This window comes from Dama dama, chromosome 14 (assembly GCF_033118175.1).
Source record: "Dama dama isolate Ldn47 chromosome 14, ASM3311817v1, whole genome shotgun sequence".
NCBI classification, from domain to species: Eukaryota; Metazoa; Chordata; class Mammalia; order Artiodactyla; family Cervidae; genus Dama; species Dama dama.
Window position 1 is genome coordinate 44,348,574 of NC_083694.1, and position 14,498 is coordinate 44,363,071.

A 14,498-nucleotide genomic window follows, 5' to 3' on the forward strand; every position below is an offset into this window, starting at 1 on the left:
TATGAATGCCCTTTCCCTGACCCCAGCCCACTGAGGGGGGAGGGGCGCAGATCATGCTACTCCACTCAGTCCTTCCAGTGGTTTCCCGTCTATCCAGAGTGAAAGCTTCAGGCTCAACAGTGGCCTCCGCCTGAGCCACGACCTCTCTGACATCCCACCCCGCCTCCTGCCTCTTTGCTCACTGCCACAGATATATGGGCTCCATAGGGTCCCGTGAACCCCACAGAACCCCAAACTCAGGGTGTCCACACCTGCTCTTCCTTCTGTCCAAGCTCTCTGACCCCAGACCCACCTGAGGGACCCTGGCCTTCACCTCCTGATACAGAGGTCACATTATCATCTCTGGATGTGTATGCATGCATGCTCAGTTGCTCAGTATTGTCCCAACTCTTTGCAACCCCATGGACTGTAGCCCACCAGGCTCCTCTGTCCATGGAATGTTCCAGGCAAGAATACTGGAGTGGGTTGCCATTTCCTTCTCCAGAGGATCTTCCCAACCCAGGGATTGAACTTGCATCTGTGGAGTCTCCTGCACTGCAGGCAGATTCTTTACCACTGAGCCACCTGGGAAGCCCCTTCTCTGGACACTATCTTAACCCTTCCTTGGCACCTGTCACCTTCCAGCGCATCTTATATTTCACTTGCTGTCTCATTTATGACCCCGATATGTCAGCTCCATGGATGCAGGGAGTTTTGTCTGCTGGGTTCACAGCTGTGCCTGGCACACCTCGGGTAGGGGCAGGGCTAGGGACTGGGGCTTGAGGAGCAGGCGACAGGGCAGTCTTCTCTGGGGTTGCAATGCCCGTTTTGTCCAGTAGGGGCGCTCATGGCAGCTACAGGTGGCAGTGGTCACTTAGGGAGGCAGGCGCCCTGCTCCTTACCCCTAGCCCGGACTTTGGAAGGTCAGGTCCCTCAGGGTCAGAAGTGAGCTCCTCGGCTCACAGCCTGGCCCTGCCCATGCTCTGATGCCCACTTATGAGGAAAAGAACCACAAGCTACGATCCGTGCTTGTCTCATTCCTCCTGGGGAGGTCAGCACCTTGGCTGTCCCAGGGGGACAAAGGATTGGTGAGGTTTCCCCAAGCCCCCTGCTTAGCATTCAGGACACAGTTCAGGGGCACAGCCAACGTGCCCAGAGCCCACCTCCTTGCTTTGCAGCTGCCACCATCCAATCAGGAGCCACTGCATCTGCCAGGCAGCCAATCCCCGAGGACATGACATCCCAGTGGGGATGCTGTGACTCCGAGGCTGCGCTGGGCTCCCGCACCTCTGAGGCAGGCAGGCAGGCAGGCAGGCATGCCCCCCACTCCCCGGGATTATTCAGAAACCGTGTGCCAACACACCAGCCTCAAGATGGACGGGAGGGGCAGCTGAGAGGGTGTGGCTCGGGGTCCAGGCTGTGAGTCTGAAGGCTGGGTCCCTCCCGTCTCCTGCATGCCGACTGGATCTACGTGTGACCTTGAACAAACTACCTGATTTACACCTGGAGACAACAGCACGGAGTGCTCACAAAGGCCTGTTCATACCTTCTCAAGGAAGCAAAGAGAAGACATGCTCTGAGCCCAGGAGGAGAGCTGCTGAGTCAGTCCCAGCTCTCACCCTTTGCAGGCTGAGCTGAGGGACGACAGGGAACCTAGAGGGTCAGGAGACTCCAAGTGGGGACAGTCAACTTATTTCAAACTTATTATTTTGAAAACTTTCAAACATCAGAAAGATTGTAAAAGCTTAGAACAGCAGCAAACACCTGTTACCCTTCATCCTACTTACCCATGGTCCACATCTGCCCCGTTTGCACGCACTGCCTCCCCTCCCCCTCCCTCACATCTTCTCCCCCCTCTTCTCACACACATTTTTTTCCTGAACCATTTGATAGTTGTGAGCTCATGCACGTCACCCCTCAGCACTGCAACAAGCATCTTTTGAGAATAAGAATTCTGTCTTATATAACCCAGTACTAGGATCATGACTAAGGCAATTAACTCAATACCACCCCATATAGGTGGCTCAGTGGAAAAGAATCTGTCTGTCAATGCAGGAGACATGGGTTCAATCCTTGGGTTGGGAAGATCCCCTGGAGAAGGAAATGACAACCCATTTCAGTATTCTTGCCTGGAAAAATCCCATGGACTGTGGAGCCTGGTGGGCTGCAAATCCATGGGATTGCAAAGAGTAGGACACGACTTAGCAACAACAACAATCTGATATATAGCCTATGTTAAAATGTTCCTCATTCTTCAAAAAAGAAAAATCTCATATAAACAACCTAACCTACCACCTAATAAAAGAACTAGAAAAAGAACAGACAAAATCTGAAGTCAGCAGAAGGAAGGAAGTAATAAAGATCAAAGAAGAAATAAATAAAATGGAGATTAAAAATTTCCCAATGATTGCAAAATGATTAAAAATTTCCCAATGATTCTACAGCTTAAAAAATTCCAGAATCCACTCAAGGTTCACAAATGGCCTCAGTTATTTCCCTCCTGTCTCTCCTGAGCCAGCACCGCCCCCACTCACACCCCCCACACAAAATGTTTTCATTTTTGCTTTTCACGGTATTGAGGTTTTTGCAAAGCTCTGGCCGTGAGTCCTGCAGACGGCCCCATGGTTTGCATTTGTCTGACTGTAGCCTGATGATTAGATCTGGACTGAACTGAACTGAACTGAAACCTTTTTGGCGAGGTGTGTCCTTCTGGAGCACCTAAACAGGACGCACACGTGTGCTTGCCCATGACGGGCAAGCCAGGTTCTGTCACTTGGTTAAGAAGGCTTCCACCTGGCGCGGTGCACTCCTTCCTTCATAATTACCCGGTAACCACAAGGAGGCCTCTCTGAGGCTGCGTGAGGATCCAGTTGCCCTGCAACCTCTCACTGTAAGTGTGTTCCCCACTTCAGTTTTCCCAGAAAGGCCGCTATGCAGCCAGTTAAGGCTCCGAGCGCAGACGACATGAGAGGCTGGAGGCCGAGTTTAAATGGGAAGAAAACACAAACACGGACTCCTGCAGGTCTCAGGCTGTCATCAAAGCTGCAACCCCAGCCAGGCCCTGATGGTCAGACTCTTTCAGGGACTTGACCGAGGGCTCCAGAGCAGTGGGATTGGACCTGAGACTTGGGCTGACAGCCTTCTGGGCAAGTGGACCCATGACATGATTTTAAACATGGACACGCGCACTGACACCCACAGAGGGAAAGCCCCAGAATAAACTGGATGAACTGGGCAAAAAGTTCAGGGTCATAGAAGACCGTGGTGAGGCACTCTTGACTAGAACACATGAGCTCTGTCTTCAAGCCTCAGTTTTCTCATCTGCAAAATGGGTGACTGGCCTATAAGACCCTCAATTTCTCTGTTGCAGCTCAGAATAAATGACTATAGTATTCTGGGGGCTGATGTCCCTGAGGGTGTCCAATTCAGAGCTGGAAGTGGCTCCCTCTCTCTCCCTCTTTCTCTGATCCTTCACCCTCAGCATTAAAGATGAAATCTGACTTCTCAGACTTGATAAGAGCTACTTGCATGAGAGGGAAGAATTTAGCGCATCCATGTGAGAGAAGAAAGAGAATTCACAATGAAGCCAAGAAACCATAAAGTTCAGACCAAGCCTATGAGTAGAGAGATGCTTTCTGACTGAGTCTGCTTGGCGGACCACCTGCTCTGGTTTCTCAGATGTTCTGGTTGATGAGCTGGCATCTGATTTGCATAGAAGGAGGGAAGGAGGGTCTAGGAGACTGAGTCATCAGTCTCCATGCCTCACTCCTCCCATAAACAGGTCCTTTGCTGAATGACTCTGTCACTTCCCCCCATCTTGTGCACACACACACACACACACACGCTCAGGCCAGTGGAGAATGAGCAGAATGACGAGGTGTCATCTCCAGCCTCAGCCATAGGAGACTTGCACTGGAGCCTCTGCCATTGTCATGGACGAAACTGCCCGAGATAACTCCCACCCACTATGGTCCAAAGAGGCCAGGCTCCCATGCAACAGCCACCTGGTCTTAACTGAGCATCGCCAGCTGCCCTGTGGTGTGGAGCTGGCAGAACCAGGAACACACTGACCTGCCACCAGGACTGTTACCCAGAAGGTGAATGGAGTTTTACCTTTAGCACTGCTGGCGGCAGGTTCTGCTGTGCTTTGGTATTCAGGGTCATTCTTGTTACACTAAATTATAACTCCAGTGGGTGACGGGGAGCTACTTCCAGTTACTGGAAAAGGAGGTCAGGCTGTCTCTCTACCGTAGACTCTGGAGCCCAAAACTTAGGTGACGGGAAACTTCATGTAAGTGAGATTTCTTGATGCGAAGTTAGCCCTTTGAGCTTTGGAGAGGGTGCATGAGTGCTAAGTCACTTCAGTCATGTCTGACTCTTTGTGACCCCATGGACTGCAGCCCGCTAGGCTCCTCTGCCCATGGGATTCTCCAGGCAAGAATACTGGAGTGGGTTGGCATGCCTTCCTCCAGGGGATCTTCCCAACCCAGGGGCTGAACCCACATCTCTTATGTCTCTTGCATTGACAGGTGTGTTCTTTATCACTAGCGCCACCCAGGAAGCCCTTCTGGAGAGGGTAACTGTTTCTAAATGGAAATCTTGCTGGAGGGACTTCCCTGGTGGTGTAGTGGGTAAGACTCTGTGCTCCCAGTGCAGGGGGTCCGGGTTTGGTCCCTGGTCAGGGAACTAGATCCCATACGCTGCAACTAAAGACCTGGTGCAGTCAAATAAATAAAAATTAATATTTAGAAAGAATCCTGTGGGAGCCTATACACGTTTCCATCTTCTTCTAGGGCTGGGTGGGTGACAGGGCTCCACTCTGAGGGACTCCGGGAGACCATTCCCGGTGTTGGGGAGGGAGGCGAGGCCCCCTCGGTTTGAGCTGTAACTGCTCTTTACCTGTGTCTGGCCTTGGGCAAATCTCTCGACCTTCCCAAGTGTCAGTTTCTCCATCTGTGAGATGGGATGGTAAGAGGAGTCGGGGAGGAGCTGATGCGTTACCAGGTGGGGTGAGCAGTGAGGGCCTCGGGGGCTGGGATCTGCCTGTTCTCAGCCTGCCTGAGGGAAAGTGCTGCCCAGGGCCGGAAAGTCTGAGATCATAGCTCCTTCCTGAACATGTGCGTCCTCAGCCAACGGCAGGTGAGGTCCTTCTTGCATAGGTGTGTCCATCCTAGAGGCAGCCTGCTTCCGGGCAGCGGTCCTGCCTTCCAGAAAAATCACTTTTCAGGGTCCTCAGAGTCACTACAACTCTTTTTCTTTGCTGCCGCTCTCCCTTGCTCTCAGAAGTCTTCTCATGTTTTTCACATTTCCAGAAAAAGTCTCATTGCTTACCGAAGAGACCATGCACCGGCACGACTCAGTGTCACGGTGGGGGCCGTCTGGGGCTGCACCTCATTCCGGACCACCCTGGGAGCTCGGAGGGTCCAGAAGGCTTGGCCCTAGATTGCTGAGGTCTTAGGAATGACAACACTGTATCAGTTATCTATTGCCACATGACAAGGATTAGTGGCTTACAACAACAAAGGATTCTTACACAGTTTTGGAATCAGGAGTCTGGGACTGACTTGACTGGGTGGTTCTGGCTCAGGGTTTCTCCTGAGGCTGCGGGCAGGATGTCAGCTGGGGCCACAGTCTCATTTGAAGGCTCCTCTTCTTTTTTCTTGCCTCACCATGCAGCTTACGGGATCTTCGTTCCCTGGTCTGGGACTGAACCCTGGCCCTCGGCAGTGAGAGGTCAGAGTCCTAACCATTGGACTTCCAGGGAATTCCCTTGAAGGCTCCTCTTCTTAGACGTCTCCTGGATGAGGCCGTGCACAGGATGAGTCCTGTACTCCCTGGATCTCTCAGGTCAAAGCAGTTGGCTTCCCTCAGGGTGAGGGATGGAGAGAGAGAAGCTGCTGTGTCTTACCTGACTGAGACTCAGGAGATGTATCTATGGGTCAGAAAGCCCAGCCCAAATATGACGGAGGGTGTGAGGACCAGGACGTGGGGCCCCTTGAGGCCGTCTTTGTGGTTCACCATGGAGACACCAGCGACAGACTCTTCCTCATCCTTACTCTGTCCTCATTTTCCCAGCCTTTCCATACTGTTCATAGGGTTCCTGAGGAAAGAACACTGGAGTGGTTTGCCATTCCCTCCTCCAGTGGACCACGTTTTGTTGGAATTCTTCATTATGACCTGCCTGTCTTGGGTGGCCCTGCACAGCAAGACTCATAGCTTCATTGAGTTATGCAAGTCCCTTCACCATGACAAGGCTGTAATCCCAAGGCTCAAGAAGGCTGAGGGCCAAAGAACTGATGCTTTCAAATTGTGGTGCTGAAGAAGACTCTTGAGAGACCCTTGGACTGCAAGGAGATCAAACCAGTCGATCCTAAAGGAAATCAACCTGAATATTCTTTGGAAAAACTGGTGCTGAAGCTGAAGCTCCAATACTCTGACCACCTGATATGAAGAGCCGACTCACTGGAAAAGACCCTGATGCTGGAAAAGATTGAGGGCAGGAAGAGAAGAGAGCGACAGAGGATGAGATGGTTGGATGGCATCACTGACTCAATGGATGTGAGTCTGAGCAAACTCTGGGAGATGGTGAAGGACAGAGGTGCCTGGTATGCTGCAGTCCACGGGGCTGCAGAGTCCAACACGACTGAGTGACTGAACAACAACATTTTCCCTGAGACCACAGGGATGTTGGCTCCAACAGGGGAGGGGGCGTCACTTCCCGTGCCCACTGATTGTCCCAGCAGCATCAGGTACACGGAAGATGCTCTGTGAGTACTGACTGGGGGACCAGGGAGAAGCTCATGGTGCCTGGGTGTGACGGGCGTGTGATGGGCGTTGGGTGATCTCCCCGGAAACACAGGCCTCAGGGTTAGGACTCAAGTTCCTGCTTCTCGAACTGATGTCACTTTGCATGCTGCTTCTCGAACCCTGGAAATCCTTCCTACCAAAGCCCTGAGGTATCGCTCTGACTGTGACACAGCATAAAACCACCGTCCTTACGGGCCCAGAGCCTGCGGGAGCCACGACGGCCACAGGGTGCCTCGAGAAGAGACAGGAAGAGGTGTAACTGCTCGAAACCACACAGATCCGGAAAGGCGCTTGTGTAACTCCCCTTCCTCTCTCTCCCAGAAGCCGGGAGCCCCAAGATAGGAGACGACTCCTCCCCCAAGAGCAAGATGGGCAGCAAAGGGCGAGAGCTACCGAATCTGCGTGCACTTGAGGTGTCCACTGTGCTCATGGAGTCATCGAGGGGGACAAGCAGAGAGGCCTGGTTGCCAGAAGGGGCTGGAGGTCAACAGCAGCACTCCCAAACAGCACCATCCAGATCTTGCTCTGAGTCAGATGGAGTTGGGGGTGGGGAGAACGGGGCAATCTTTATTAGGGGCTGGGGGTCACAGCCAGGATGCCCTGCTGTTTGCCAATGAGAAATAGTCTCCTCTCAGCTCCAGAGGCCTAAGCCGGGGGGACGGGTGGCACGGTGACCCCTCCAACTCAACACTTCATAGCATGGCCCATGTGTGGTCAGACAACAGTGGAGAAATCTGGACCGGTCATGGAGCCCAGGGGCAAGACTGCCTGATGGCGTCTGTTCACATGTCTGATTGGTGCCCCATTAAGAATTCCTTATCAAGATCACAGACTAAAAGTTTCCACCTTTTCAGAGCAACCTTCAGATGTCTGTTCCCTGATTACAAACGGGTCAGTCAGCACAGAGCTGGGGCTGGACTGTTTCAGGGAGAGTTCCTGCTTACATATAATTAGCACCACGATAAAAAAGATTACAGTCCCCAAACCCACCTCTCCCAAAGCAACAATGAAAGGCCTTTCCCCTAGTGCAGACCACCCAGGTCCACACCCACTGCTCATGCACCTACTGGCTGGGTGCCTTCCACTTGAGGTGAAGCTTCACTGTGGCTCCTCGGTATGTCCCAACTGCATGTAGTGATGGCGAGTTGGGGTCAGCAGCCAAAGACCCCCAGGCTTGGGGACACCCTGGGAGGGGATGGAGGCTTGGCTCATGGGGTGGGGTGGGGGGCTCATCTCCCGGCCATGGCTCCCCCAGCACTATCCAGATCCTGGTGACCCCAGGTGGAACAGTGTGGTCACTTGATCCTGGGAAGAGGGGCCTTGGTGCTCTACAAACCATGTGAGCTGCAGTGGGTCAGGGCAAGACACAGGAAACAAAATCCCACACATGCTCTGAAATCTCCCTAACCTTCCCCGAATGCCCAGGCCAAGGCATCCCTGTGGTCATTCATTCAGCAACCATCAGAGCCTTCCTGCCCCAGCCCAGGAAGCTCAGGGTCTCCTTCCCACCCAGCGCCCTGGCCTCCCACAGTGACCACAGCCTACACCGATATCCTGCTGGGGCCCAGAGTGGAGAGGAGAGCAAGGTGGGGGAGGGAGGTACTGAGAAGCTGAGCTTTTCCGGGCCTGGAGGAGGCCCCTTAGGCCCCAGGGAGCTTGCCTTGTGCCCCTCCACGTGGTGACCATGGGTGCTCTGCCAGGACAGACCTGAAGGGTGGGGAAGGGATCCAAGGGGTCCTCCTGCCACCCCCTCTTGCCCTGAACTCTGCCCTGCAGGAGAGGGGAGGGATGGGGCCCCTTTCATCATTTTTAAGGCAGGACCCCTGCTCCTTCTGACTGTGAAACTACTCTCTACTCAGAGATGGGAACCCAGGCCCGGGGTGGTGGTCGGGAGGTTTCTGGAGACAGCAGTCTGGCAGGCTCCTCTCCAGGAGCTGCTGGGGCCGCTCGGCAGCTGCCCCCTCACCCCCCAGGGCCCACAGAGGAGGCCCCGCTGAGCCCTTGATCTCCAGCAGCTCCTTGACCGGGCTATGAAAGCAGAAGCCAGACACCCGGGAGGTAGAGCTGTGTCAGACACCTCCAGTGGGTGCTGCCCGCAGCGCCCCGCCTGCCGCTCAGCAGTCACTGGGTCCGAGGAGGCTCACCAGTCTCTCCGGGGTGGGTGGGGGGACACCTGCAGCTGCTGTGACAGCTGGCCATGTGGGCTCCGCCTGGGTCCAGCAGGGACCCAGCTGCAGCCAGTCCTGTGGGGGCGCAGGGCCCAGGGAGCTGCTGGGCCAAGGAACCCTGGAAGTCAGGGGAGCACCCCAACCCTGCAGAGGGAGCTGGGCTGCTGTCCCCTCAAGCACAGAACCCATCCTGGGAAGCAGAGTCCCCGAAACGCCCTGAGTACCTGCTCTTGGGTCAGAATGGCTGGAGACAAGAACATCTTGGTGTCTACGAGGTGGAAGGTGAACACAGCGGGACCACGGGCCAACCAGGAAGCTGGTGGCGTGAGCAACAACGTGGAGGATGCTTGGCGAGACGGGGTGTGGCTTCTAGTCCCAGGCGTGTCCTGAGGAGGGCCCCAGACAGCCCAGGGGGCCCCCTCTCTGCCAGGGGGTGGGGACAGATATACAACCATGCAGCCACCAGCTAGCTCTGGGGCTGTTAAAAAGAGTTCCTGCTTATTGGCGCCAGCTTTGTGCCAGGGCTGGGCTACACACCTTCTACCCTGGTCTCTTCATTTGATTGTCCTCATAGCCCTGGGGTGGGGGTGGGGGTTACTGCTGCACGGATGATGACCCTGAGAGTCAGAGGTCAGGCCTATGGCCAGGATTCAAACCCAGGACTGGGCTGATTCCAGAGCTGCGCTCTGAGTCAGGCACTGCTAGGATGCCCCCCACCCCAACCCCGGGGGACAGTGAATCTGGGCAGGGATCTGCCCCTCACTCACATCCCAGTCCTGGTCCCAGTACTTTGCCAGGACACAGCAGGTGCCTGCAGGTGACATGGGGGTGGGGCAGCCTGGGAGGACAGGTGAGGGGGATGCCCCTTCTCGGGGGGGAGAGGGGAGAGCCAGAGCGAGGGTGTGGATGGAACGTTCCATCTGTGCTGTGCTGCGTCTGCAGCCCCAGGCATGGCCCATCACCTGCCCAACCTCAGATTCTCCCCCCTGCCCCCGGGTGGGCCCCCCTCTGCCCTGGGGTGGGCACGGGGCTCTGAGGCTGCTGCGGGTCCTGGCAGAATGAAGACACAGAAGGGGTGATGGCAAACAAAGGGGAAAGAGAAGGGAGAAGTAAACAGCCTGGGGGGCTCAGGATCATCTCGAGACTGACTGAAGAGAGCAGGTGCTGGGGGGAGAACAGGGGGGAGAGGAGGGGAGAGGGAGAGCAAAGAGAAAAAAAGAGAAACCCTGGAGAGGGGGTTGGGAGGAGAGCCCCCTGGCAGAGCATCCCCAGTCACACACAGCCCTTGCCGCCTTTAACCCTCGAAGGTGGGGGTGCCTTTACAGTCAGGACTCTAGACCCATGAATACTAAATGCTACTCAAGGCCACCATAGCCTGCCAGGCTCCTCTGTCCATGGGATTCTCCAGGCAAGAATACTGGAGTGGGTAGCTACTCCCTTCTCCAGGGGATCTTCCCAACCCAGGGATCAAACCCAAGTCTCCCACATTGCAGGAGGATTCTTTAGCGTCTGAGCCACCAGGGAAGCCACAATGAGTCAGGCCTCAAACAGCAGCTTCTTTCATGGCCCCTAAGAGTAAATTGTTTTTCTTCAAGCATCTGCCGAAGCTTCTTCAAGACGTTCCTTTGGAAGTGGGAGGGCAGGCCACCGCTAAACGCTGGGTTTCGAAGTTCAGGATACTTCATTTAGTCTCAGGGGCTTCTCTGTGGATGCGTCTGAGCCATAGATTTGAGCTGGATCAATAAATGTGACAGAGTTGCTGAGTGGTCCACTGGCCACCCACGGGCCTCACTTCCTGAGTCATCTTCCAGTTGGTGAGGCTGGGACACAGTCTATCAGCAGGATCCTGGTTGGGGGGCGGGGTTCCAGGAAATGTTGCTTTCCTTGTGCAAAGGGAATCTTCTGGAATTTTTCTTCCTCATGAGGAGACTGCCTCCTGAGTTCTGCCTCTGTTTTCTTTTTCTTCTTGGCCGTGCCTTGTGGCATGTGGGATCCTAGTTCCCTGAGTAGGGATCAAGCCTGTGCCCCCTGTGTCGGGAGCACAGAGTCTTATCCATGGACCACAGGGAAGTCCTCTGCCTCCACTTTCAGCACAAGGAGTGATGCAGGGTGGGGGTGTCTCAGGCTGGGGCAGGGGGCAGGAGGTGGCCTGCATGGGGTTACCTGTAGCAAGTCATCTTCTTCTGTGCCCTCCGTCTGACCACAGACCAAGGTGGAGTGCCAGGCAGGTCTTGAGAGTGTCTCAAGTATGCTCCTGTTAAGGGCAGACCACACAGGGGTTCCAGCTGTGTTCACAACTTAAGGAGCAAGTGCTGAATAGATCTGCCTCATGGTAATTCACGTTTCGTTGGGTCAGGACCCTGGGTGGCGGGCACATCCCCCAAGTGTAGCGGGAGAACTGGGTTCACGTGTCCTGTTTGCTCCCAAGGTTGAGAAGAATAGAGTGGGTCCAGGGCTCCGGAGACACACAAGTTCCTCCGTACATTGCTGAGCTGCATGTACCTCCACCTGCAGGGAACTCTAAGCAGATTAGTCTTCTGGGGACAACTGAAATGATGAAAAAGCTCCTTTTTTTTTTTTTTTTTAATGAGGAGTTGAAATCTACATCCTTGTAACTTCCACCCACGGGGTCCACTTCCGCTCTCCAGCCTCTGAGCTAAGAATAGTTCTCACGTGTTTTAAGTGGTTGGAAGAAAAACAAGAGGAGAATATTTCATGGGACATGAACATTATATAAAATTCAAATCTCAGTGTCCATGAATAAACTCATTGGTGCAGAGCCATGCACATTCAGCTGCCATAACAAATGCCACATGTGGTGGTGATGGTGGGGCTGTCAACAGCAGACATTTTTTTCTCAAAGTTATGGAGCCTGGAAGTCCCAGATCCAGGTGTGGGCATATTCAGTGTTTGCTGAGGACTCTCCTTCGACCTTGAGGATGGCTGCCTTCTCCCTGTGTCCTCAGAGGCCGAGAACAAGCTTGTTGTGGTCTCTTCTTCTTATAAAGGCACCAAACTGTCACAGGACCTCCACCCTCAGGACCTCATCTAAACCCAGTGTTAGTTGTTCAGTTGTGTCCAACTCTGTAATCCCATGGACTGTAGCCTGCCAGGCTCCTCTGTCCATGGAATTCTTCAGGCAAGAATACTGGAGTGGGTAGCCATGCCCTTCTCCAGGGGATCTTCCCAACCCCGGGACTGAACTCAGGTCTCCCAAGTTGCTGGTAGATTCTATTCTGACTGAGCTACCAGGGAAGCCCAATCACCTTCCAAAGATCTCAACTTCAAAGAGCATCCCATTGGGAATTAGGGCTTTAACATCCCCAGGTGGGGCTAGTGGTAAAGAATCCACTGCCAATGTGGGAGACACAGGTTCGATCCCTGGGTTGGGAAGATCTCCTGGAGGAGGAAATGGCAACCCACTCCAGTATTCTTGCCTGGAAGAACTGATGGACAGAGGAGCCCAGCAGGCTGCAGTCCATGGGGTTGGAAAAAGTCAGATATGACTGAGCGACTGAGTAGTTCATTTCTTCATATGAATTTCAGGCGACACAGACATTCAGGCCAGAACACTTATTCATGTATCAGCTATGACTGCTATCATGTCACATGGCAGAGCTGAGAAGCTGGGACAGAGGCCGCACAGACTGCAAGGCTAAAATGCTTCCTTTCTGGTCCTCTGTAGAAAAGGTTTGAAGAGCCCTGTTTTAGGAGTTACTGAGGCCACACCCCCCTCCTTGAGCAAAGGGGCTGTGGGCAACCTTCACACACACCCTTTGGAGGCACAGACCCCCCCCCTCCCCCGCCCCCTGGCAGGACTCCATCCCCACCACTGTGAGCCCACACCTGTTTCTTGGGTCCACATCTCGGGCAGTACTTCTCTCCATGTGGTGCTTCAGTTGAGTGAGGTCACCGCAGAAAGTGCTCAGCTGGGCCCCCATGGGAGCTCTTGGTCCCTGTTCATTGCATGTGGTTAGGTGAGCTTGGGTGGTTTGGTGATTTTCAAGCCAACTCTGGGATTCAGTTGAGTTTTTAGCATATGAGATCACAACCTCCTCTCTGGGGATTGGACGCTAATCCAGTTTAATAACTGATACCCAGAAGCAGAGTAATCTCAAAAGTGGTGTAATGTGTAGCGTTTTGCCCAGCTCTGTTCAAAACCTCTCTTGGGGCGGGAGACAAACGCAGGAGGTGTATTTGTCGACGCTGGTGCCTGGAGGGGCCCCTGATCATGATCCGGGGCATTCACCACCAGTGCACACTAGCTCTACATCCTGTAGTCCCCACCCAGGTCATGTCAGGAGTGAGGGGTCTCCTGGAGGCATCACAGAAATGCAAAGCTTCACGGTTGAAAAGCTCCTTGTGGTTTTTCTTCTTTTCCTGGGAGAAACCTCCCTGGTGATACGTTATGCAAACTTTCCAAGTGCTCCACACAGGCCATGGGAAAATGCCTACTCAGAATCATGACCGGGCACTACAGTCTGTCTAAAGGGTCCTTTCCTTCCCAAGTGGTGGACGTGTTGCAAGGCTCAAGGTTTGAAAGGACTCTGTGTGACTCATGGAGTAGGGGGTGGGTCCCAAGGACATCACAGGAAAGAGGACCCCCAAGAGGGCCTGCTCTGCCCTGCCCAGTGAGGGTCCACCTCCTCCTCCCCCTCAGATGTTCGGGGAACAGAGCGGGGAGGGTGGCCAGCAGGTTGGGCCCAGGGCTTTCCTGTGGCTGTTAACTTTCGGGGTCTGAGGTTAATCAGGTGACTCAAATGTGTCTGCCCCAAAGATGTTCCTTGCACGAGAGAAAGCAAATTACTGCAGAATCTTTTTTGACAAACGACATCTCCAAAGTCCAAATCAACATCAGCAAACTGAAACACCACTAAACAAACTCCCATTGTTGGGAGATGTCTTTTGATGGATTGGATACCTCTCTGGACGCTGGAGCATCTGATGAAAGACATCTATGGTGGGGACCACAAACCTGTGCAGCAAGGGGCCAGAGGGCGGTATTTTGGGCTTTGTGAGTCTCTGCCCTGTGAAAGCAGCCAGAGACAATTTGTGAATGAGAGGGTGTGGCTGTGTGTCAATAAAACTTTATTTATAGGGATTTCCCTGGCAGGCCATTGGTTAAGACTCTGAGCTTCCACTGTGGGGGACATGGATTCAACCCCTGGTTGGGGAAATAAGAAAAGCTGCATTTCTGTCATTAGGCAACATTGCTTATTCTCTGCTGCTTAACCAGACCATGTGGATTTCCTACTCTATCTTTAAAATATGTAAACCAAAATTGCCTTGCCCGTATAGCTTCTGTACCTAAGAACTTATTTGTTTTTGTACCTAAGAACTTAAAATTGCCTTTATCAATAAAGTGTTTGTGAAACAAACAAACAAAAAAAAGATCCCATTTGCCGAAAGGCATGGCCAAGAAAGGAAAAAACAAACAAACAAAAAATGAAAAAAAAGAAAACAAACCCTACTAAACCTTTACATACAAAAACAGGGACTTCCCTAGTGGTTCAGTAGTTAAGACCTCGCCTGCCAATGGAGGGG

At 53.4% G+C, this 14,498-nt stretch overlaps 1 protein-coding gene across 3 annotated transcripts in view; it reads right to left on the bottom strand.

Annotated features, from left to right (window-relative positions):
* KCNAB2 (potassium voltage-gated channel subfamily A regulatory beta subunit 2) overlaps positions 1-14,498 on the bottom strand; it is a 95,296-nt gene that overhangs the window by 58,870 nt on the left and 21,928 nt on the right. For 2 of the 3 annotated variants that reach the window (XM_061160530.1, XM_061160528.1), the window contains exon 1: positions 9,179-9,307. The exons of the other annotated variant lie outside the window; for it this stretch is intronic. The gene's annotated coding sequence lies outside the window, so the exon portion shown is untranslated. Of the gene's footprint in view, positions 1-9,178; positions 9,308-14,498 lie in introns of those variants that run through there. 3 annotated transcript variants of the gene reach the window in all.